The 20,306-nt window shown below is 42.8% G+C and overlaps 1 pseudogene; it reads right to left on the minus strand.

Moving 5' to 3' along the window:
- Positions 1-3,981: 3,981 nt before the first annotated feature.
- LOC119250247 (retinitis pigmentosa 9 protein-like) lies at positions 3,982-13,509 on the minus strand (annotated as a pseudogene).
- Between the last annotated feature and the right edge of the window lie 6,797 nt (positions 13,510-20,306).

A 20,306-nucleotide genomic window follows, 5' to 3' on the forward strand; every position in this document is an offset into this window, starting at 1 on the left:
TGGCGCCGCAGGTTGAGTGCAGCGCTGTGAAGCTGTCCGCAGCCTCCGCGAGGCCGGTTCGAGGCCGGTTCGATCCCCAGCATGCCAGGGCAATTCCCACAAGGAGCGGCAGACCTCTCCTGTCTGGCCCGCTGCTCCCCTCAGCAGTGTATTTAAGTCCTTGTGCCTGTTCTGCTCCCTGCTCTGTCTCTGGTGAATTCTCTCACCCTCCCGTACCTCTGGCCTGTACCCCAGTGCTTGTATAAATAAATAAATCTTTAAAAAAAAAAAAAAAGATTCCTCTATGGAGACAGATGCCATTCTAGGTCATTGATTTAACACCCAGGTAGAAGACCATAATCAACATAAATTTGATTTTATCCATTTGAATTAATCCATTCTCTTGTATCATGAACATTTATGTCCTTTTCCATTGTTTTATATTATAAACAATTCTGCAGCAGACATTTTAAACAAATGGCTCCTTGTATGTATATGCAAGATTTTTTTCTGGGCTATTTTTAGAAGTAGAATTGCTGCTTCATAGACTATGACACATATTCAGCATTTTTAGAAACTGTTCACCAATTTGTACTCTCACCAGCAGTGTATGTATGTTCCTGTCACTCCATTTCCTCCTAAAAACCTTGGTGTTTTCAGACTTATTCCATTGTTTTTTCTGATAGTAATAAATGGTATCTCATTGCAAATCCCAGAAGAATCAAGGCTCCCTAGGAATTATAACATTGTTTTTCTCTTCTGCCCTTTCCTTAGGGTCAGACTATACCAGTTCCACTGTAGTTTCTGGAATATTCAAGAAGGTAATGAATGGATAAAGAAGCATTAATGAGCCTGAGTATTCTTTATGTTTATCACTGACCAATATGTTAAGGAGCAGACACACTTAGAAAACACACTATGTACAAATACTCAGTTTATAAATAACTCTTAAATCTGTCTTAAAATTGACTAAATTAATCTAAACCCTTATGATTGGGCCTCCCTGATGGTGCAGGGGTTGAAGTCTCAGTGCTACCAAGCTATCACCAGCCACTGCAGCATGGAGTTCAATCCCTGGCCAGGGAGCTAACCCAAATGGCGCAGCAGACCTCTCCTGTCTCGCCCACTGCTCCCCTCTGCAGTGTATTTCAGTCAATCTGCCTGTTCTGCTCCCTTCTCTGTCTCTTGTGAATCCTCTGACCCCACTTCACTCCTCCCCCACTCCCCCAATCCCGGCCCCCTCTCCCGCTGCACCTCTGGCCTACACCCTGGCTCTTGTATGCATAAATAAAGGAACCTTAAAAAACCCCACAAATGTCCTTTAAGGGTCTAATTGGAATTTATGGGCCTTGTAGTACTGCTCTGATTCATCCTTGACATCTTTCAGCACTGCCTCAAGTCCAGGGGGTGCGTTCCCTCCCTCTCCTACTTGGTTGGCCCAGTTTGACAAAGTTGAGGAATGCATCATGTGGGAGATGAGCTGGTGGCAGGAGGCATAGCTGGAACAAGCCCCTGAGTCATCACCAGAACACAATAGAAAGGAACCAGAGAAAAAGTCCATATTAGGAAACTGGATAGAGATGAAGGGGTGAAGAGCCACTAACAGCAAATCAAGTTTTCTGAAGCTCAGAAACTGACTTCCTCTTTGCTCTCTGCTAGGGGTAAAAAAACAAAACAACAACAACAACAAAAACAAACCCTGGTTTTAAAATTCTCATGTGACTTGTTTTAGATCACCCAAATAATCAGTTTATAAAGGTCAGCTTTGTCTTACAATCTAATAATGGGACTAAAATCCAGGTAGTAACAGTCCTATTGATTTAACCAGCAAACCTTAGCAGGCATTTTATAATTCTGTCTGTCACCATCATGCTGACAACTTGATAGGATACACTAGTGGCTTCTTTTGCCCTCCTCAAAAGGAGTGAAAAGTAGCAAGGCAGATAGATTTTAGGATGAAGATGGTTGATCAACTTTATGGGTTCGGAAGTCTGGTATTGAAGCAGAGGAAGGAAGAGTTTGGTTTTCACTTCTTCCAGGTAAGCTGACCAAAGGGACCACAGGCCAAGGGAGATGAGAGGCCAATATGACGGGCTGTGGAATCTGGACCAGAAACAAAAGACAGAAACCTGGAGTGAGGGCAAAGGAAAAGGGATTAGCTTGCAAGGACAGTAGAGGATGGTGAGATTCCAATAAATTGGAGGAAGTGTCCATAAGTGGTTAACACTTGGAGGAATTATTCTTCAAGTCTGGTCCCCAAACCAACAGCACCATTTGGGAACTTGTTAGAAATGCAAATTCCCCAGTTCATCCCCTAGTAAATCAGAAATTCTGCTTGTAACAATCACTCCAGGGCCTCCCTGGTGAAGCAGCGGGTTGAGCGCAGCTCGGTGAAGCACAGCTCAGTGAAGCTGTCCATCAGCCTCCGAAGTTCTGGTTGGATTCCGGCCAGCCAGGGAAATTCCCACGGGGTGTGGCAGACCTCTTCTGTCTTGCCCGCTGCTCCCCTCAGCAGTGTATTTCAGTCCTTCTGCCTATTCTGCTCCCTGCTATGTCTCTAATGAATTCTCTCACCCTCCCACACCTCTGGCCTGTACCCCAGTGCTTGTATAAATAAATAAATCTTTAAAAAAAAAACAACAAGTACTCCAGGTGATTTTAATGTCCCGTGAGTTTGAAAATCATTGATGTTATTCCATATTGTAATGATACGTTTATCATGAATGGGCATCTAGCAGGAGAAAGAAAATTCCAGGAAGGAGAAATTTCTGCTATATGCTGAGCTAGGATGCCAAGGATATATGCCAGACATGGCCAAATACACCGGTTTTCAGAAATAACAAGTACTGGGCCTCCCTGGTGGTGCAAGGGGTTAAGCACCGCACTATGAAGCAATCCGCAGCCTCTCCAGCACGAGTTCGATCCCCGGCCTACCAGGGAGCAACGCACATGGCACAGCAGACCTCTCCTGTTTCGTCCGCTGCTCCCCTTGACAGTGTATTTCAGTCACTCTGCCTGTTCTGTTCCCCACTCTGTCTCTGGTGAATCCTGTCACCTCCCACATCTCTGGCCTGTATCCCAGCTCTTGTATGCATAAATAAATAAATCTTAAAAAAAAAAAGAAAGAAATAACAAATACTAAGTCAATTTTGTTCCTGCGGTGAACTTTCTAAGACTAAAATTAGTGGCAGTTACTGAAGAGAGCTGGAAAAGGACCCAGCCTGATCGGCATCAGTTGTTCTTAAAGAGGATTCTAACTACTAGGAAAAGAAGATGTGGAAAGGGTGTGACAGAAGTAGCAGGAGATCCTGGTTGAGAGGGAAGGACACTTGCTCATAAGCAAGATCTGGCTCCACTTTGGTTCAACAAACAACCAACAACTGCTGGCAGACAACACCCCAGCCTGTTGACTTCCTTAGCTGCAGCACAAAATTAGAAGTTTCCAGGTAAGCTGTGCTGACCTACAGGATGAGGAAGTGAGGGATGTATTTTTGGAATGTGGGTAACTGATACAGTACAGAAGTTCCTATATCCCTGTAATTTTACTGAAATAATCATAGGACAATAGCCATAGATCCAAGCAAGTAAATACATAATTTTTCATTGTTATAGGATAACCCACCCATTCAAAAAAGTTAAGCAGTCATGCCCACGGTTTATAAGCAGGTCTTTGGTGTGTGGCAAGGCCCACCATGCTTTAACAGTGTTGAAAAAAGGCAAAAATTATGCAGGCAAATGTGTATAGTATGCTAGCATTTGTGTTGAAGAGAATAAAACATTTACTAGTGACATGAAGTATTTTTGGATGACTTCACAAGGAACTGATAACTTTGTTAGCAACTGAAGAAGGGAACTGAGTAGCTGGGATAAGAGAAGAGGAAGGATTTTCATGGTGAAACCTTATGTACCTTTTAAATTTGGACCACACAAATATAGTATGGTTCAAAATTAAATGCATGACTGCTCTTTAAAAAAAAAAAATCAACTTTTATTATTCTCAACAATACAGAAAAAGGGCCTCCCCGGTGGTGCAGCGGTTGAGCGCTGGGTTGCGAAGCTGCCCGCAGCCTCTGCAGTGCCGGTTCGATCCCCGGCTGCTCCCCAGCCACCAGAGGAGGGTCCCACATGGTGCGCAGACCTCTCCTGCCGCCCGCTGCTCCCCTCAGCAGTGAACTTCCGTCCTTCTGCCTGCTCTGCTCCCTGCTCTGGTTCTGGTGAATTCTCTCACCCTCCTGCGCTTCTGACTGTACCCAGTGCTTGTATAAATAAATAAATAAATCTTTAAAAAAAAAAATACAGAAAAGCCTGAAATCTGGGAATTAAGTAGCCCCTCTTAATTGAAAAGTGAAAGCTGTGGCAGCATTTGGAGAAGCTTCCTCAGAGTTGCCCTTGGTCCGGGCACCTGGCAGAGGCCATTCAAAGGAATCCCAAAGCCCAGTGAGCAGCAGGGGGGACACTGAAAAAGGCCACTGTTCAGAGCTAGCACCTGGGAGACACAACTCTATGGCAGGTCACATGCTCTCAGTGTCCATCTCGATTCCTCTCCGATCCCACAAGCCTCTGGTCTTTGGCCACAGTGTCTGATTTTTGAAATGAGAATGTTGAACAAGTTCTTGTCAATCTGAGTCTGAGCTCTCATTTGACTTGGAAGACTTACGCTTTTGTTTTATCTTCTTTTTCTTTTCTTTCTTCCTTTTCTAATCCTCTTCTTTCTTCTTCTTGTGTTTCTCTTTACATTCTGAGGAAGTGGAGCTGCTCCCATCTTCATCTGAGGTAGAATCCGACAGTAACTGCTTCAACTGTTGTATCCTAAACATACAAAGATTGGTCAGAGAACAAAACAATATTTAAAGTAAAATATTTCTTTTAAGAGTAAAAATGAGTTATATTTTTGAGTGTTAAAAATAGTCACACATAGCCACCCCATTAAAGATAGTGCTTATTTTTGTTTGCATATTTTCCTTATTCTTCTACATATCCATGCCCATTTCATATGAATATAACCAGTTTACAGCCATTTTAATCTTTTTATTATCCAGAATATTTCTGCACCTTTCTAAAAGTCCTTAAAATTATAACTGCTCAAGTTCATAGTGCGTCTTCTACTTCCTCAACAATTATAACTCATCACCACCAATTAGAAGAAAAACAAATGTTGTGCTTTCATACGAATCATTAGTCATGTCTAGGAAAGATTTCTTTTTTTAATTGAGGTAACATTGGTTTACAGCATTGTGTGATTTAGAGGTATAGGAATCTCCCCCTTGAGGTGTTAACACACCACAAGCACCACACAGAGACACACATAGTCCTCCACCATAGTCCATTATGCTCTCTTTCCTTCTCTTCCTCTGGTAGCCTCAGTTCTACATACAGTTGGATTTCTAGGGTTTGTCGCTAGTTTGACTTCATCTGGTCCTGTTTTTGTTTCTCTATATTCCATATATAAATGACACTATCCAGCATTTACCTTTCTCTTTCTGACTGACTTATTTAACTTAGCATAATTCCCTCCAGGTCCATCTGTGTTGTTGCAGATGGCAAGAATTTATCTTTTATTATAGTAGAGTAGAATTCCGTTGTGAATATATAACCAAACCTTCCTAATCCACTCATCTGTCTTTAGGCATTGAGATGGTTCCAAAGCTTGGCTACTGAAAATAGTGTTGTAGTGAATACAGGAATGCATATATCCCTTCAAATTACTATTTTTGTTCTCTCAGAAGACACCTAGGAGTGGAATTGCAGGATCATGGGATGTATCTATTTTTAATATTTTGAGAAACCTCCATACTGTTTTCCAGAGGGGCTGAATCAGTCTCCATTACCACCAACAGTGTATGAAGTTTCCTTTTTTTCCCCATATCCAACACTTGTTTCTGATCTTTTTGATATGGGCCATCCTCATAGGTGTGGTGGTATCTGACTGTGGTTTTGCTCTACATTTCCCTAATAAGTGATAATGGGCATTTTTTCACGTGCCTGTTGGCCATCATATGTCTTCTTTGGATAAGTGCCTTTTTAGCTCTTTTGTCATTTTTTTATTGGGTCATTTGTTTAAGAATGATTTTAAATAATAACTCAGATCCTTAAAGACAAAGGAGAAGATAAACTGAATCACATGAAAGAGTATTAATTGTACACCAGAATGTGGGTTGTCATCTTGAATTATCAGCAGCATGAGTGGGCTGGATTAAGGCTGCTGCTTTTAGTTAGCCCATGTAAAACAAGGCTGCCTGCTCACTCCCCGTACACTGTCTTTTTCGGTGATTATTTCTGCCCTCCAAATATTTTGTTTTTGTTTTTGGTTTTTTTTTTTTTAAAGATTTAGTTATTTATACAAGAACCGGGGCACAGGCCAGATTGGCAGGAGGGTGAGAGGATTTACCAGAGACAGAGTGGGGAACAGAACAGGCAGACTGACGAAATACACTGCTGAGGGGAGCAGCAGGCATGACAGGAGAGGTCTGCTGCGCCATGTGGGACCCTCGCTGGCTGGCGGGGATCGAACCAGCGCTGCAGAGGCTGCGGACAGCTTCACAGCGCGGGGCTCAACCGCCTGCACTACCAGGGGAGGCCCTCTCCAAATATTTTGCTCCTTTGTTATCTTCAGGATGGCCTCACCTCACATCCTTTTCATGTCGTTCATTCTCTCGTATGATGTAATACATGGGCTCTTCATGTGCCTAAGGGTGAGAAGGTTGATTAAGATTGGGTAAGGCTTCACAGATCATCAGTTAAATAAAAATGAAATCCCTATATTTCTAAAATAGTCATGTGCTGTTTGGTATATTTTTGCTCAGCAGATTTTAATCCTTTTGAAGGGTCGCATCACTTCAAAGTCATTGTGATATCTGTGAAAAGGATTTTCCACTTAGGGAAATATAGTATATAATTTAAATATTCTTTATAAGGAAATAATCCATGGCAGAATCATGAAATACTATTCAAGGTATTTCTTTGTTCGTGTGGATTGATGACCAAGAGATAGTAATAAGAACAAGTAAATTACAAAATGATATATAAAGAAACATTTATATACATACAAATGTGTGTTAAGTACCCCCAAAAGAAGTCTGAAAGTATAGGTTATTTAAAATTACTTGAAGTACTTAAATATAAGAATATATGTAGGGGAAATGCTATGATATTGAATTACCTTAATTTAATAAAAGAATCTTTATTCCAGAAATTTAAGATGTTACCAGAAAATCAAATTTAGAAAATCTATTACTTCACTACTTACATATAATTACTTATAAGCATTTAGTTTCTTTTAATCATTATTCATAATATATGAAAAATTATAATCATATTACATATAAATTTTATTACTTTTCGCTTATGTTTTCATGAACATTTTTACACATTATATACTTTTAAAATGTAATTCTTAATGGCTAAATAATTTCTGTGGTACAGTAATTCATGTTGACATGTTATCAATAGACTATTACAGTGTTTACTCTTTTTTTTTTAAGATTTATTTATTTATTTATACAAGCATTGGGTATAGTCAGAAGTGCGGGAGGGTGAGAGAATTCACCAGAGCCAGAGCAGGGAGCAGAATAGGCAGAAGGACCAAAGTACACTGCTGTGTGGAGCAGCGGGCGTGGCAGGAGAGGTCTGCGCACCATGTGGGACCCTCGCCTGGCGGCCAGGGATCGAACTGGCGCTGCAGAGGCTACTGGCAACTTCACAACCCAGCGCTCAACCACTGCGCCACCGGGGAGGCCCAAGATATTTACAATTTTTCTTTAGTTTCCATTTTTCAGTTGTATACATCATAAAAATTGTGTACATACTGATGTTCTGTAATATCCTCAGAGTAAATTCTTAAATGTGGGATTTCTGAATAAAACAAAAAATGTTTAAGTTTTTGAGATTTACCACTATCTTCTGTGGTATGTCTAAAAAGTGTCATTCCCCAGAAGTGGAATGATTGATCCAAAATAAGTTCTTCTGATTGTTAAAGTGAAAATATAATATTTTAACTATCTTAAACACCTTGGAGGATGTCTGTTGACCTGTACATCCAGACAGCAGCATGTTTCATTTGGCAGAAGCAGTTCTTGGATGGTGAATTAACACTTTGGGGCAGTGACTATTAGAATAAAGTGAGCAAATAATAGATCTACTTTACTGTCATCTAAAGAAAATATGTCGGGCCTCTCCGGTGGCGCAGAGGTTGAGCACTGGGTTGCGAAGCTGCCCGCAGCCTCTGAGGCGCCGGTTCGATCCCCGGCTGCTCCCCGGCCATCGGAGAAGGGTCCCACATGGCCCGCAGACCTCTCCTGCCGCCCGCTGCTCCCCTCAGCAGTGTACCTTGGTCCTTCTGCCTGCTCTGCTCCCCGCTCTGGCTCTGGGGAATTCTCTCACCCTCCGGCACTTCTGACTGTACCCAGTGCTTGCATAAATAAAAATAAATAAATCTTTAAAAAAAAAAGAAAATATGTCATTTATATACACATATCTAGCTTATAACGGAAAGAGATCTAATGTTTAGATAAACACTAAGATCCTGATCTTAGCTATATGAAACATGATTTTTTTAATATAAGTTAAAAAGTTGAATAAATATGTCTGATTCAGAAAAACAACCATTATACCCAAGGTACTAGCAAATGATACTGTAATAAGGAGTTAGTTTTCTTTTAAAGAAATAATTTGTTACACAAATGTAATTTAACAGAGATATGTGTTTTTAACCCCAGATACTTTGTCCCAAAAGGTTTCTAGGAATATATTTTATGTAAAACTCCAGATCATTGATTACTACCTGAGTCATTAATATTCACTATCTCTGTTAACCGTAAATTGACATGATGGGGTTCTACTTACTACTCTAAACTGTTCTAACTTTTGGTTGCCTTTGATAAAGAAAGGGCATTCTTTATCGCCTGTTCAGTGACCATACCGTTTACAACGCCAACCTAAAAACAAAGAAAAAAGGAAAATATTTCTGTAAGATAACACAGTTTCATTTAATGAAGATACAGAATCACTAGATCATATTAAAGTTTTTCTTCATTAAGTTCCAATTCTAAAAGCAAAATAAAATCAGAGGATAAGCATGTAAGAGCTTAGAAAAGGAGGATGCAGCTTCCCTAGCATCCGTTAATCTTACAGCTTTGGGAATGAGTATTACCCCACCAAATATTTACACTGACAATCCAATGTAAAGTACTAGAAAGGGTGAATTATTTTTTTAGTTTGTAGCTTGCTATGTTTTTCAAAGTATAAATCTTTTCTATTAATCAAGTGACTCTGATCCTTATATGTAACTAAAGAAACTAGAGAAAATAGCTTCTTTCTCTGTCACCTACCACACAAACCACTTATATTTAACAAAGTCACAAATTCTCTTCAAATGTGACACCATCAAAACCCTGATAAGCACTCCTGCTGTAAAAGGAAACTGTCCTATTTAAAGAGGTTTTTGTTTTTTTTATTAGAAGCAGCAGAAGGCCTGATAAAGGAACTAAGAGGAGACAAAATAAGAAAATGCATATACACATTGCAGGCCAACTGAGGGCAATATATGTTTTGTAATTAATGACTATGAACTTGGCACCTGACACTGAGGTGTGGGAAAAATAAAATGGTGAGGAGCAGGGATGGATGAGATCCTTTTTTCGTCTCTCACCTGTTTTCATCCTCTTAGAATTAGGTGGATTTCAGACAAATCAGCAAGTCATGGGAGAATGGAGCAAATTGAGACCCTGGGTTTGGACATTAAGCAACTCCAGCCAAGGAGGTCAGGAAGTATGAAGAGGGATTATAGCTAAGATCAGCCAGTTTTGCTCTATGCTGGCAATTACTGTAAGTATGTAGTAGATGGGAAAGAAAATAAATCAAGAATGGCCAGGTGAGAACCTCTGTGAAAGCACTGAAAATAGTTGCAAGTTGTCCTAAATCAAGTAAGTTGGAAATTAAATTATCTAGAAAAGTACCTAAATAACAAAAAAGGAACACCAAAAGCCCTGGGTAGGAAGGAAAATCTGGTTTCCAGAACACTTAATATTATGTAAAATGTCCAGCTTCACCAAAAAAACAAAACAAAACCAAAATTTAATATAGAGTAAAGTAAGTCCAAATATTGGATTTACTAGGCAAAGGCTCTAAATCAGCTTTTATAAATATGATCAAAGAACTAATTAAAACGATGTATATGGAATTAAAGAAAAGCATGAAACTGTTACACCAAGTAGATTATCAATAAAGAGATATAAATTATAAAAAAAGCATTAAAAATAAATACTGGTGATGAAAATACAATAACCAAAATGAATAATGAACTAGAGAGGTTTTTTTTAAATATAAATCTGTCTTTATTTATTCATTTAATTTATACAACAGCTGGGGTACAGGCCAGAGGTGTGGCAGGGTGAGAGGATTCACCAGAGACAGAGTGGGGAGCAGAACAGGTAGACAGACAGAAAGCACTGCTGAGGGGAGCAGCGGGCACAACAGGAGAGGTGTGCCGCACCATGTGGGAATCTCCCTGGCTGGCCAGGAATCGAACCTGAGTTGCAAAGGCTGCAGACAGCTTCACAGCGCTGTGCTCAACCCTCCGCGCCACCGGGGAGGTCCCAATTAACTAGAGAGTTTTAACAGCAGATTTAAAGATTGCAAAGCAACTAGTAGGCAAACCTAAAGATAGGTCACAATTGAGATAATCCAGTCTGAGAAACAGAAAGAAAAATAAAGTAAACCGACTATTCTCAAAGACCTGTGGGATGCCATAACATTCATATAGTGAATTTCACAGCATATACATAGTGAAACCTCAGAAGTGCAACAGCATGCAGAATACACGTCTGAAAAAAAATAATAGCCAAAAACTTCCCAAATTTGATGAAAAACATTAATTTGATGAGCAAATTAAATCAGAGAAGTAAAGACGCTTTGTCAGTTGTGATTTATAAAGTGTGTGTGCTGGGGGTGTTACTTGAAACTCTCCATACTCATACTGCATAACTTTGACTTCTTTGCCCAGTGGCATCCAGAGCCCTTTGGTTGGTGCATGCGCCAGAAACTCCCTGGCATGCTCATTGCCTGATACATCTGGTATACAGTCTTCTGGCTTAGTCTCATCATCCTGAAAGAGGAAACACCATGTAAAAAATATGGCAAAATGCACTGAAATTCTCTTTCTCCTTCTCAGAACACAGCATCACCTGGCTTTCTCATGGACTGGAGATCCCAATGTACTGTAAGTTTTCCTTGCAAGAACTGGGGAAAAAACCTCCTTAATCCAAACAGAAAAAATGGAAGTAATTGTACCAGAAAAACTATATTGTGAAAACAAAAGCTGTTCGTAGAGAAAAGTTATTAGTGAAGCAGAACAGAAATACTTTCTTCATGTAGAAAAGCTCGGTCTCTCTCTAGCTCCCAATTCTTAGGTAAATTTGATTTTAAGATAAAAACAAAAGACTCCATTACTTCAAAATCTTTGTGGAATAAGGCAAGGCATAAGAATTAAAGTAAACAGTTATTTGGCATAGTAAAAATGGCACATTACATTAAAATACTTCATTATACCTTACAGGTCACTGTCATGTTTTCTAATCACACATATGCTGTATCTCTGCTATGTGTTTTCACTACTAAATAAACACATTTATAATTAAGGTGCTTTATTTTGTTTCCATGAATATTAAATTTATAATGGAAAAATGTTTTCTAAACATCTTTTTTTTTAATTGAAAGTTACCAAGCAGAAAAAGTTGCTTTGGCCTTTTTTAAGTCTCACTCTTGCAGAAAGACACAGACTCAAGTGTCTGCATCTACTATTCTATGCGTTGATGACACTCAGGAAGCCAGCCCTGTTCAGAGCAGGAACAGAGCACAGCAGAGCTTGGAGAAAATGCAGTCACAACAGAGAGGGAGAAGGGGGGGTCACTGAGGATCTCACAGGGGCTGGAGGCTTCTTAGGGAACAGACACGATTACATTTCTACAAAGGCACAGGCTTGTGAAAACCCTAGTGTGTATGAATGACTGGCATCTGCAGGGAAGATCAGGGTTATCATAAAGGCTGTTCAAAACCTTTTACAGGACCTCCCTGGTGGCGCAAGGGGTTGAGAACCTCATTATGAAGCAATCCTCAGCCTCCCCAGCCTCTGCAGCACGACTTTGATACCCAGCTGGCCAGGGAACAAACCACATGGCACAGCAGACCTCTCCTGTCTCACCCACTGCTCCCCTCAGCAGTGTATTTCAGTCTATCCACCTGTTTGTTTGTTTTTTTTAAGATTTATTTATTTATTTATACAAGCACTGGGTACAGTCAGAAGCGTGGGAGGGTGAGAGAATTCACCAGAGCCAGAGCGGGGAGCAGAGCAGGCAGAAGGACCGAAGTTCACTGCTGAGGGGAGCAGCGGGCGGCAGGAGAGGTCTGCGCGCCATGTGGGACCCTCCTCCGGTGGCCGGGGAGCAGCCGGGGATAGAACCGGCGCTACAGAGGCTGCGGGCAGCTTCGCAAGCCAGCGCTCAACCGCTATGCCACCTGGGAGGCCCATATCCACCTGTTCTGTTCCCCACTCTGTCTCTGGTGAATCCTCTCACCTCCTGCCCCACCCCCCACCCCTGCATCTCTGGCCTGTACCCCAGCTCTTGTGTGCATAAATAAATAAATCTTTTTTTAAAAAAATCCTTTTACAATTGTTTTTCATAACAACTTATTGTGCGTGAGCACTCAGTTAATTATGTCTAAGAACATAACCATACATACAAACTTCACACTGACTTTGATAAGCCCAGGAGGAGGTTTTTCATAACTAGAAATGAAAAAAAAAAAAAGCCATCAACAACTACATTAAAAGGAATACAATTTATGAGCAAAAGCAACTTTAGGCCAACATAGAAAGGACATTTTCAGTAAAAAACTTGAAACACTACATTATGTCTAAAACAGTTAACAAAATATAACCAGCAGTCAGACACCACGTATAAACAAACTAACACTCTACCACATCCTACTGAGATCTAGAACTTAAATTCACTAACCTGGTGTCTTAGCACTAGAATTTTATTTTCTTTATTTTATTTTATTTATTTATTTATACAAGCACTGGGTATAGTCAGAAGCGTGGGAGGGTGAGAGAATTCACCAGAGCCAGAGCGGGGAGCAGAGCAGGCAGAAGGACCAAAGTACACTGCTGAGGGGAGCAGCGGGCGGCAGGAGAGGTCTGCGCGCCATGTGGGACCCTCCCTCCGGTGACCGGGGAGCAGCCGGGGATCGAACTGGCACTGCAGAGTCTGCAGGCAGCCCCACAGCCCAGCGCTCAACCGCTGCGCCACCAGGGAAGGCCCTAGAATTTTATTTTCTTAAAAAGGGAAAGCAAGAGACTGCAGAAAAAATGTGAGATAAGTATACTTGTGAGCTAACTATGATTCCAAAGTGTTATTGTTATGTCAGGTTATTTACCCAGCATAACTCCACTTGCTCAACAGGGAAGAGAGGCACAGGGGAGAAGGAGCGAAGCTGGAGGTGAAGGTGCTCTGTCCCTGAGGCACTCTCTCCCATCTCCCAGCATCATTTAATCCAGGCTCCTCCCAACCTGCCCCACCTGTGGAGCTGGCGGAGTGCTTCACAGCTCTCTGGCCTTAATGCCTGTATTGACCTTGTTGGACTCACATCCTGTGTCCAGATGACAGGCACCATTCAATGAAGAATGCTGTTAAATTATGTCCACGAAGGACTGCATGGGAACCTGTTTTCCCTTTCACTAAGAGTTCTCTGACTCCTGGGATTCTGAGGATAGAAATCATGCCTATGCTCTCAAGTCATTTTCACTTGCATACTCTACTGAAACTATTAGAAAAGATTTCTGGACTCCAAATCTGGAAAAATCAGCACCAAATGCTCATGTTCATTTTTTTTAAAGATTTATTTATTTATGCATACAAGAACTGGGGTGTAGGCCATAGGTGTGGGGAGTGAGAGGATTCACCACAGACAGCGTGGGGAGCAGAACAGCCAGGTCTGCTGAATACACTGCTGAGGGGAGAAGTGGGCGAGGTAAGAGAGGTCTGCTGTGCCATGTGGGTCATCTCCCTGGCCGGGGATTGAACTCTTGCTGCAGTGGCTGGAGATAGCTTGATAGTGCAGTTTTTAAACCCTGAGCCACCAGGAAGGCCCCTCATGTTCATTTTTGACAATGGACACACTACTGGCTATTGAGCACATAGCATGGATGTTTGTCTTTTAATCATGAATGCCCAAGGGAACAAAAACAAAATGAAAATGAAAAAAAGATACAGACAACGAAACATCGCTGTTCTTTTTTTTTTTTTTTAAGATTTATTTATTTATACATAGAAGAATTGGGGTACAGGACATAGTTTTAGGGGGTGAGAGGATACACCAGAGACAGAGTGGGGAACAGAAGAGGCAGATGTACTGAAATACACTGCTGAGGGGAGCAGCGGGTGAGACAGGAGAGGTCTACTTCACCATGTGGGTTGCTCCCTGGCTGGCCAGGGATCGAACTCGTGTTGCAGAGGCTGCGGATTGCTTCATAGGTTGCATCTTAACCCCTTGCGCCACCAGGGAGGCCCCGAATATCCCTGTTCTATTCAATGACTCCACAAGGAACATTTCATTGAGGACGTCTGGATACTGAAACTGGTTTACAATTGTGTCTTGACTCCAGAAACTTGGAAATGTAAGCACTCAATTTGCTGCACCAAGATAGTAAGAAGGGTGACTAATATTCTGGGTTTTCTATAATGAAAATATATTACTTTTATCACCACAAAAAGATTAATGCTAAAAAGTGTGAATTAACTTAGGACAGTCTTCTAATTTTTTTAAAGGAGAGAGAGTAGGGAGCCACAGTGTATAACTGGTATGCTTCTATTTGTGTCTGTGGGAACATGAGTCTATATATGACTATTTACATATGCATACACATTTATGTACACAGACTGTCCCCAGGAAGGATACCTAAGAAACTAGTTACATGCTTGCTTCTAGGAAATATAACTAAAGATTATAAATGTGAGGGATCTTCATTGTTCCTTTCTATTCACATCTATACACATGTATTAATCTAAAAAATAATGTGTTTTAGCTAGAAAAAATTCAATGGTATTTTCAATACTGTTATGTTGGTATAAGCCTGGGTAAATATATCTCTGAAAGAAAAACTTAAGGTAACAGGCTAAAGGAAAAATTGAAGCAAAAATATATCATTAGTTCAGATCCACTATAGAATTACATAGACTGAATTTTTAAACAATATTATTTCTGTAATGGTTTCTGGAATGAAATCCTTACTCTAGCTCTAACCACCCTGATATTTCCTTTTGCAAAAAAGGAGAAAGTGTAACAGACAAAATCTAACTTGTTTGTCAGGTAATAGTGAAGTTCAACATAAAACTTAATCCTTGCAGAAATAGCCAGTCAAACAATAAAACAAGCTAAAGGAAATGCTATTAAGAAAATCATATTTATCAATACCTTAATTTTACAGTCTGTTTATAAGAAAATCTGTGTAAGTGAACTCAGTTCAAACTCTGTTGTTCAAGGGTCAGTTTTATAAAGACTGGAACAAATGGAGGGCTCCAGGACTTAGGTCTTCAGGAAATAAATGGGACAGATAAACAACATATTTGATAATGTAGAAAATAAAGATGTAAGGACTAAGCAAAAAAAAAGAAAAAAAAAAAGAAATAGCCAGTCAAAATACTGTGCTAAGCAAAGGTGCTAGGTCCCAGGAGCAGGAGTCCGGCATAACATATTTCTAGTTACATTTAAAAAAACACATGGGGAAAAGCAGAGAGGAAACTGCTACATATACTCTAGTACCCATGTATTCACTGGCAGCAGTGATGGAGCTAGAGCATGTGTGGGTGGAAGACTCAGATGAATTCAGCAGGAGTGGTCAAAGAGAGCAGCAAGTCAAGTGGAAGAAAATGATCAGTGGAGACTGAAGAGGGTGCATCAAGGATGAAAGAATTTGAATCTAATTATAAATGTTAATACTAACATGGATTTAGCAAAAATTATAATGCAACTATATTGGATGGAACAAGGGCAGGGAAAGAGAACTAAATCCTTATATAACGTGACAAGAAATTAATAATATCTAAAATTACTGAGTGAAAGAAAGCATATAATTTAGAAATGTGTAGTTTAGTTGAATCCAAGAAGAAAAAACTAGAAAAATTTGCACATGGAAGCCGTGGCCTTATTTGGGGAGTTAGGAGGGCTGTTTAGGGAATGTGAGGCTACAGGAAGAGTTGGGTAGCCCAACTCTTTTTTTTTTTTTTTTTGTAGTATTTTTAGCAAAACATTTGATTTGTTAAACAAGTATCACTCTGGTATGAATAATGGTATGAATAAACTTAATTTTAAAACCCAACTAGCAAACATGGCAATAGCCTCATCAGTTTTACATCTCTGAAACTAGAAAACCCCACTGGTGAGTTTCACATACCTCAGGTGAGCTCTCCTTTTGCTAGTGAACAGGTCAGTGGCTTAACCACAGACCCTCCACTTTCTTATCTGCAAGAAGGGACCATAATCTTTTTTGTCAGAGAAAAAGCCCTGTTAGCTACAAAATAAATAGTATTAACCACCTCCTGGCAGCCTATAATTAAAAGGTACTTGTTGGGCTAGCCTGAACCCTCCTTAGCTTAAACTAGAGAAAGAATTTTTTTTCAAAGATTTATTTGTTTGTTTGTTTGTTTATTTATTTATATAAGCACTGGGTACAGTTAGAAGCATGGGAGGGTGAGAGAATTCACCAGAGCCAGAGGGGAGAGCAGAGCAAGCACACTGACAAAGTCACTGCTGAGGGGAGCAGAGGGTGGCAGGACAGGTCTGCGTGCCATGTGGGACCCTTGCTTAGCGGCCGGGGATCGAGGCTGGGGATCGAACTGGCACTGCAGAGGCTGCAGGTAGCTTCGCAACCCAGTGCTCAACTGCTGCGCCACCAGGGGAGGCCCTAGAGAAAGATTTTTGCGCATATGCTTAAGCAAGAGACAGAGCATCCCGAGGGGCTGGGCAGTGGATGCCAGCACTGCAGGGCCTGTATCCTGCATCTGCTGCCCCACTGAGGTGAAATTAAGTTCCAGGGCCACAGTGAAATGGGCAGACCAGGCTCCCACAAAGGTGTGCACGTTGTGTCAAAGCTCCCGGAGTGTTATGAAGAGTTTGAACCCTTTCAGGACCTTTCCTTACAAGATGGTCTTTGCACAAATAACGAGATATTCCTAAAAGAGAAGCAAATTAGAAAAGTTTGACGACTAAAGCTAATTACAGAAGGAAAAAATCTTTGGAACGAATTGAAAGTTCATTACTCCAACTTCCCACCCGATGTTTAAATCTCCTTTACAATCTGCCCTTCTCTCAATGGAGATGGGGAAACACAGTGCCTCCTGTCAAACTGTGGCCAGGCACCCTCAATTTTGTAGCTTTTTCTCTTAGAATGGAAACTATTCTACTATACTTAGAACTTAACAGAACTAAGCAAAATTAAATACGAACTACCCTTGGTCTAGTGATTAACTTTTAGTCATAACTTTTAACTAGCAACAAATGTATTCTTCTCCAACTGCATTCCCAGAAACCTGAAAACTGTGTCACATCTCTAACAAAAACTGTCCCTTCCAGGTTGATAACATTGAGGGCAAATACCAGCGGGTCAGAGCTTGTTAGGCCAGGAAGGAACACTCCCTGAAGCAAGGTGGCTTAGGACGCCCACCTACTGCCCTGTGCCTCCTGGCACCTGCGAGTGGAAAGCCCCTGACTCCCTCCTAGACCAGTACCTGCTAACTTTCCTTCTCGCCCTTATATAATCTCAGCACTCCCACCTTTCAGGGCGCAGGGGTTTTAGAGTGTTCAACACTCCAACTCCCCTGGTGGCCACTTCAAATAAACTCCTTTGTGGAAAAGACATTCTAGTGGTGCAGTTTGGCTTTCTGAGCCGGAGAGACCTGATTTGGTTGCTTACAAGACCATGCAGACCAACAAGAATCTATTCATATATGACTCTGCTTCTGAACAGGACTATCTGAGCAGCAAGAACCTAGGACTCTGGTCCTAATTCTCATTGCAGAGCAGAAACTGGTCTTTTAGCAGTTCCCACCTTTATCCTGTTGCACTCTGCACTCGCCTCCACTGACAGCCACCTCGCCAATATGCAGGGACAGCCCTTTGGCCTTTCCTTTCCTTTCCTCAGCACACTAACGTCCCAGCACCTGCTTTTCTCTCTCTCTCAGCAGCCGAGGGTGAAAAGCACCGGGCTTCCACGGATCCAGGTCACAGTGGGCCGTTTGGGTGACAAATGAGCAAAGACCGGGAAAAGCACCCGGGCGCTCAGCTGAACCTCGCACGCCTTCGCCCCCCGCATCCTAAGTGGGCGCCCTCCAGGGACCTCGCAGCTCGGGGAGCAAAACCCGTCGCCTCCGGGGGTGCCCCGCCGCGCGGCCAGCCTGAGCCCGGGCCGAGCCTCGGGGGCCTCGCGCCAAGCCGGGCCGCTCCGGGGCGCCGGCCTCTCCCGCGCGCGGGGCTCGGCTGGGGGACGCCGCGGGCCCCGCCCCAGGTCTCGGGGACGCGCCTGGGGCGCGCACGGCCGCGGGGCCGCCTCGCCCCCTCCTCGGGGAGCTCGGGGCCGCCGGGCGGGGACTCACAAGGACTCCAGGTGCTTGAGCTGCTGCAGCTGCTGCGCGTCGTGCCGCCGCCGCTTCTGCTCCCGGCGCCGCAGCAGCTCCTGCTCGGGCGGCTCCCGCGGCCGCCGCGCGCCCCCGGCCCCCGCGTCGTCGCGCCGCGGCCCGGATGGCTCGGCTGGCGCCGAGGCCCGGGGTTCCCGCCCACCCTGCCCGGCCTCCGCCTCCCGATGGGGCGATCCGGCCGCCTCAGCGCGGTGCTGCCCGCGTGGGCGCCCGAAGCGCCGGGACCCGCTGCTGGCACGGCCGGTGCCGGCGTCGGAGCGCGCCCCCTGGCGGCGGAGCCGAGGCGCAGAGGAGCGGCCGTGGAACCCGAGAGCCCTTCCCCGCGCGTCCCGGGCACCCACTGGGGCGGCACCGCCTCTCCTTGTGGCCTCCCACTTTGGAGAAGGAAGCCTGTGCCAGTCCACCTAGTCTTCCCCAGACACACAGGAGCTGCTCGTTACATGTTGGTAGCTTTCACCTAATTTTGGAAGAAAGCAAGTCTCTCTCCATAGAAATCCTCCTATTTTCTAGAGCATTGGATCCGGTTAAGGTATATTGCATTTAGATCAAGGCTGCAAGGCTGCAAGGGAAAATCCAAGCTAGTATACACTGAGCACTTTTTTATCTTCTGGTCATTGAGCTAAGCCCTTAATAAGACCTCATTTATTCTTTTGAAAACTTATTACCACCTTTACGTTGTAACCACCCCTTACTGATTTTAGAAGTAAGGAGGCGGCTCAGATTTTAATAGTGGGGCTGGGATGCAGAAGTGTTAGGTGCTTACCTAGGCTGTATTTTCAAAACGTATGTGATATGTGAAGTCATAGCAATTATTTTAGCTTTCACATAATGAATAAAACAACAAAGGAAGCCAAAATAATAGCTTAGGGAAATATTTGCCTTAAATGTGACAGTCAATGTAGTTAATATCTAACATTTACCAGGATTTCATACTTATTAAAGATAATGTAAATAAACACACAAAAGGCTATGGGCAGATATGCCATGTTGCTTTGACGTGTCCCAAAACTTGGAAGTCAGGCTTCCCTCTGAGAGAGGACTGGCGCATGAGCAGTGCGGCTGTCCAGGCAAGTTATCTGGGCCAGTTAGTGACCCGTAAGCCTGTGCTAGAAAAGGACCGGAGTGGGTTTTGTATGTTACTGGATTTGAGTTGCTAAAAATTTTTGTCAAGAATTTTTGCTTCAGGGCCTCCCCGGTGGCGCAGCGGTTGAGCGCTGGGTTGCGAAGCTGCCAGCGGCCTCTGCGGCACCGGTTCGATCCCCGGCTGCTCCCCAACCACCGGAGGAGGGTCCCACATGGCGCGCAGACCTCTCCTGCCGCCCGCTGCTCCCCTCAGCAGTGTCCTTTGGTCCTTCTGCCTGCTCTGCTCCCCGCTCTGGCTCTGGTGAATTCTCTCACCCTCCCACGCTTCTGACTGTACCCAGTGCATGTAAAAACAAAACAAACAAACAAATAAAATAAATAATAAATAAAACATGCCTCTATAAAAAAAAATTTATTAAAAAAAAAAAAAGAATTTTTGCTTCAGGGCCTCCTTGGTGGTGCAAGGGGTTAAGGTGCAGCACAATGAAGCTATCCAGAGCCACTGCAGCAGAGTTCCATCCCCCGCCAGGGAGCTGACCCACATGGCACAGCAGACCT

The sequence above is a fragment of the Talpa occidentalis genome, unplaced genomic scaffold (assembly GCF_014898055.3).
Source record: "Talpa occidentalis isolate TD23 unplaced genomic scaffold, MPIMG_talOcc4v2.1, whole genome shotgun sequence".
Taxonomy (NCBI): Eukaryota; Metazoa; Chordata; class Mammalia; order Eulipotyphla; family Talpidae; genus Talpa; species Talpa occidentalis.